This window comes from Petaurus breviceps, unplaced genomic scaffold, assembly GCF_028583685.1.
Source record: "Petaurus breviceps papuanus isolate PSGF00001 unplaced genomic scaffold, PetGlider_PUasm1.0 47, whole genome shotgun sequence".
Taxonomy (NCBI): Eukaryota; Metazoa; Chordata; class Mammalia; order Diprotodontia; family Petauridae; genus Petaurus; species Petaurus breviceps.
Window position 1 is genome coordinate 15,465,497 of NW_027186349.1, and position 6,251 is coordinate 15,471,747.

General features: G+C 33.6%; 1 pseudogene; it reads right to left on the reverse strand.

Annotated features, from left to right (window-relative positions):
* LOC138171827 (protein YIF1B-like) overlaps nucleotides 1–6,251 on the reverse strand; it is a 41,825-nt pseudogene that overhangs the window by 22,329 nt on the left and 13,245 nt on the right.

The following is a 6,251-nucleotide window of genomic DNA, read 5'->3' on the forward strand; positions in this document are numbered from 1 at the left end:
ATAGATAGATAGATAGATAGATAGATAGATAGATAGATAGATAGATATGTTTGATTAAATTAAGATTGTTAACCCTTTTTGAGTTGCTTTCCTTTAGAAAAACAGATCAAAGAACCTATGCTAGTAGCCATACTGGGTATTCTGGGGTGTTTGCTGCTACAGCTGGTAACCAAATAGTGAATTCCATAGAAAATTTATGTTGTAAATGATTGTTGGATAACTATTTTACTTATAATAGAATCAGCAATGTTACCCAAAAATGCTCATATAATTAGAATCAATTAATTTTCAAAGTGAGGCATGTGCTTTAGGAAGAGGGAAAATCTAAACTTACTCATGATAGATCAGAGATTCAAGGGGCCCAATTTTTGAGATATAACCAATATGTCATACTATAAAATAGCAAATTGATAGACGTATTATAATCTAGGACAATTTAACTTCTTTTTTTTTCTTATTGCTTAAATTTTGATGGCAGTTGTTCAAGACCCTAAGTTTATAATTTGCTGAGAAATTTCCAACTTTCATTTGTAGATTTCCTCACCTAGATTTCTCTAGCCAGGAAGAGAATAATTTTCATTAGAAAACTACACTACTTGCAGCAGCTAGGTGGCACTGTGAATAGAGCACAGCCCTAGAGTCAGGAGGACCTGTGTTCAAATACAATATCAGATACTTGAAACTAGCTGTGTGACTTTGGACAAATCACTTATCCCCAATTGCCTTGTCAAAAAACAAAAGAAAAGAAAAGAAGAGAAAACTACACCATAGCTAAAATTAAGGATAACCAATATATGTCAGAGGCAAGTAAAAATTCATTAGGTAATATACTGCCATTACTTTGTTTTTTGAACTAATGATTTTTAAATTAATATTTCTCCCTTCACAAAATCCCTTAATGTCTGTAAATAAATGATAATATATTTGATTTCCAGCTTTGCCTTTCACATTAGGAATAAAGAATAAGTCAGTATTGGGGGAGGGGGGTTTACACAACAAAGTCATAAGATAGTAAAATAACAAGATGATGACCCTTCACAAAAGAAGAATAAACAGAATTCTAGTTCATTAGCTCACTAATTTCCCTTCCCTGTTGTATATATCACTTAATTACTATTCAGTTTATAACCATAACATACAAAACCTCAAAATATGTGTATTTACCTTCTTACACAAAAAATAGCAGTCTGTGAGCATACCCTGCAAATATGCTTTTTAGCTGCAAACTCTCTCTTCTTTCTGTATCCAAGAATGTATTTTATCAAATCAAATATTTTAATAAATAAGGAAAAAAGTTCCAGAGAAAGGGTGACTTAGCCATTTACAGGACTGTGGACCTTATGCACTGGTAGTTCTCAAGCAGTGATGGGATGCTTCTTCCTCTGCTTCTGCTTAAACACACATTGAGCAGAACATGGTAGTATTTTTCTTGGAATGGGGGGGCGGAGCAATCTATTTAAGTCATAACATAGGTGATATGGAGGATGGAATACAGGCCTCAGAGTCAGGAAAACCTGACTTTAAACCTGACTTAAAATCTGACTTAAATCTTTAATTTAATTTTAAATTAAAAAATACTATACATTTCCACGACCTCCCAGGCCTTGACTTCATAAACTATTTCATTACTGTAATGGCATTCTCCTGCTTCTAATCCTGCTTTCAGAGTAATAGTCCTAAAGTAACTCTTTAAAATATCATTCAGCTCTTCAAGAAGCTGTAATGACTCAGTATTATCTATTAAAGCAAGATTAAGATTAACCTCCTTATCTTGCCATTTAAATCTTCATAATCCCATTCCCTGTTACCTGGCTAATCTTAGTTCAAAATACTTAACTACATGCCTCCCTGCATAATTTATATTGTTCTTTGAATGGGTCCTGGCTATTTTTACCAATCCACACCTTTTTTTTTTTTTTTACTAACCTTCCTTTACAAAGTCTTACTTCTCATTTAATATTTAATTCCAATTTATCTTCTCTCTAGGTTTTCCCCCACATTATGTTTAGTCATTCTTATATTATCCTACATTCATTTCAAATATGTTAGTTTTTTTTTTCTCAGCTAGACTACAAATCCTTGAAGGTCATGAATCATTTCATACTTAATTAGGTGTAAATTATATTGACAAAGACAGTGTTGATTTCATTGTAGTCTAAGAATAATTCTTTTTAAAAATTAAGTTGAAATTGGAATATGTTATCAAAGAGCACTACTGTTTATGTCAAGGACTAAAAACCTTGCTAATCTTGAAAATTAAAGGTAAGAGTCATCAGTGTTCATCATAGGGCACAAAATCAGTACAATAATATTAAAAATTCTGATGAAACCTAAGATTTCCTTAGTTTTGGAAACTGTAATGGAATCATGAAGATCGGTTATTTTTCTTCTATTACACAACTCAGTTTTAGAATTCTATTGGCCTGAAGAAGATCCCCTAAGTACTAGGGCACTACACAAAGAGACAGAGAAGAAAAGGTGAGACATACCATAACAACAAAATATTCCTCCATAAACCTGGGGTATACTTTCAAATATATATATACAGAAAGGTAAGCAGATGTAAAGAGTATGCTAGTAGAATTATGCTTTAAAACAATGTATATATTCAAAGCAACTCAGTCTCTGGTAATTCTGGTCCCATTCCCTTTGCCTTTCTTATGATACAGTTATACTACAGTATTCCCTTCCACATTGTAGGGGTTAGGGACAAGGCACCCCTGCTTTTGGGAAAATCTGCATAAATATTTTTAGCCTTTTCTTCATACCAGGTGGGAAGTCTGAATTTTTATGGTAATAAAAGATCAAATATGTTCTCATTATAGAATACTATACAAATATTTTATGCATTTCTTAGTTTCTATACTTTTTTTTTTACATTCTTGGCCTTTGCATGTCATCTGCAGCTTCTGTAAAACTCACAATTCTCACTTAATTTCTTATGACAAGATAGCAAAAACACAATGGAGAAAGTTGCAATGTGGAAAGGTTAACTGAATTCACTTTGGATTTGGTGTCTTTGTTGGCAATTTTTTTTTTTCCCATTTGAGCCTTCTGGACCTGATCCTGAGCAACTCCCTAAGTCCAGGACAGATTTTTTTTTCAAATAATATAGTGTCTACCCTTTGGAGTTGTGTCAGAATTTTACTAATCAAATTTTGTGCCTCATTAATCAAATAATGTGCCTCATCCCTGATAATTGTGGTGTCTCCTCCTAAGTCAGTAACTTCCCCACAAGACATCATAGTTGATTAAGAATGAAGAAGAAAAGCAGGAAAAATTTCCCCTGGGAAGTGATGTCTTCCCAGAGAGCTTTCCTTTAGCAAGCTTAATTGGGTTAGTCCTTGTTCTGGGGTGGGGAACCCACAGCCTCAAGGCCACATGTGACCTTCTAGCTCCTTAGGTGTGGTCTTTTGCCTGAGCTCTCATTTTACAGAACAAATCCCTTTATTAAGGGCTATATCCCACCTCTACTCTAATAAGGAGAGAGCCACATATCAAATTTGATGATTATACCAGAAAAATAAAACAAAACAAATAAAAACAACAAAGGGACAGAGAGAGATTTTGTTAGTTATCATTTTCTTGAACATTTAGTTCTATCTTAGCAATCAGTTCAAAGAATTTTCATCACAGCAAGGTATTCTCAGGGAAGAAAGAACAGTCACAAAATATCTTTTCATTAGGCAGCTAACTGGCACAGTAGATGGAGTGCTAGCTAGGCTTCTTGAAATTGCATGCCATTGGACATGTGACAGGTTCTGTACAAACATCTCTGCTCCTGGTAAAGCAACTCTAGGTAAATGCTCTACTGGAAGTTGATTGACTGGCTCCTTCTGCTGCAGCTTCTCTCTATTTTAGAGAGAACACATAAAGTAATGAGAAGTTAGACATGATAGTTTTGTAACGTCACTATGCAGGGAAAGATCCATGATCTAATTTTTTTTGATGTGACAAAGAATAAAAGCATTGAGAGCATGCCCTAGATTTGGAAAGGGTGAGTGGGCTATGTTTGTCAGGCTCTGGAATACTTTAGTGCAGAAATGATGAACAGATGTTTTCTGAAACTAATCAGACAAGTTACATGTGATTCCTTACTTTTTTATAGAAAAGTAGAGGTATATGGTCATATATGTAGCACCTGGGGCATCTCCTCTCATACATGGGGCCCTTAGAATAGCTATTCTAGGTAAAAGGTATTCTGTAGATAGGAATACATTCAAGATGATATTTCCTAAGTTCCCATTGATTCTTTTTGTTTTCTTCTTTTTTTAAATCAGAGGATGCAAATTAGTTCAAAATGAAGATGTAGTGTAACATCATAGTTTGAAAGAATGGCAATAGGACATTCTCCTGACAATCTTGGGAATAATCTATAGTTATAATGCAAGTGGAAAGTTTAGATACATATATGGATAATGAGTAAGAGGTATCTTTAAAGTTGAATTTCAAGGCAAAAGTACAAGTTGATTTCTAGACCCATGGTACCCCTATCCATGATAACCCTTTCCCTCTCCCCCATATAAAAGAAAGGAAATATATAAAGTTTTCATAATCAAGCTGAAAATATGTACCCCATATTTTGTATAATTCAAATGTACTAAACACTATGGTGGGAGCCTAAAAAGCTTAAGAAATTCTCTTTTCCTCTGTTTCCTTCTTCAGCTCATTTTTAAATGGATGAACAATGAAAAATTTTGGAAAAGAAGAAATCAAGCAATGTTTTTAGAAGAGATTTCTCAATTTCATAGATATTGTTGAATATCCTTTGGTAAAGTAAAATAATGGTTATGAAAATACATCTTTTTTTTCTTCATCTTGAATTACACTAAAGCTAATCACTTATTCAGATATAGGCATACACATTTGTATTAACTTTGTAATTAATAAATTATCATAGGAATTCTGCTAATTTAACAGGCTTTTAAAATGATTAAGGAAAACACTGAAAATACTGCTTAATTGCTAGAGTTAAGTGCATTGGGTAGACAAGCAAGATGATTGATCATATTTATAATGAACTGTACTGATAATTAATACCTATAAGTTATTCTTCCCCTTCTTGGCTTGCTTACTGATAACATTTTATTTTGTAGTGTCAATATGTGCAATTAGAACAGGAAAATCACAAATTGTTAAAGCTGAAAGAAAACTCAGAGACTATCTAACTCAATCCCTTCTTTTTATAGATGAGATGATTTATAGCTGAATCTGAAGCTAAGAGAGGGGGAGTGACTTGGCCAAGGTATCACAGATAATCTCTGAAGCACAAATTTAAATCCAGATTTCCTGACTCTAATTTCAGCAATGCATCTCCAACACCCACTCTCTCTTAAATAAGTAAATAAATGGTGAGCATTCATGAGACATTTTTTGGTTTGAAAAGTGCTTTATTTACATTAACTCAGTTGAGCCTTAGAAAAACTCTTTCATATTGGTGTCCTAGCTTTTATTATTCCAGCCTTCTGTCCACTCTTCCATGTGCCTTTCCAATAATCTGAGAGAAGATTATTTTGTTAAGTTATGGCAGAAATATTTTATCTTCTGTATGGTCATATGATTGACAACCTAGAACAAAATGCATCTCTTTCTTCCAGGCTACCTTTCATTATATTTCCTATTCCCAGTTATTATCACAGTTTGCAATCAAGGTAAATGTATAAACAACTAGATTCCTGTTCTTGTCAATTCTGTTTAACACTAGGACGTTTGTATTCTGATTTCTCATCTCATATACCATTCCATGTATTTCCTGTAATTTCTTCTATTATCAATGAACAACCTCGGATTCTTAAACTTTTCAACAAACACTCCTTCCACAGGTAATATTTAACAGGAAACTGACTGTCCTCTGAGGATACCACATAACCTTGCAAGTTTTCAATCAAGCAAGAGAGGTGAGGATGCTCTGTGTTCACTGCTCCTTCCTCAGCTAGTTCTAGGACACTTCTTTACTTCCATCATTCACAACCCTTTCTTCATTGAAGCCTTCTCACCCCATTTATACTACTCTTTCCCTAACCTTTCTGATATAATCTCCTGCAGAACAGGTCTCTCTCACAACCACATCAATAACTTTAGCATCTGGATTAGGGTTTTTCCCTTCCTTTCCATCATTCTCTAAGATCTGGATATTCATTATTAAAAAAAAAAAACTTTAGTACAAAATTCCTTAACTCAATTTATCAATCTGTCTGTCCGTTCATCTATCTATCTATCTATCTATCTATCTATCTATCTATCTATCTATC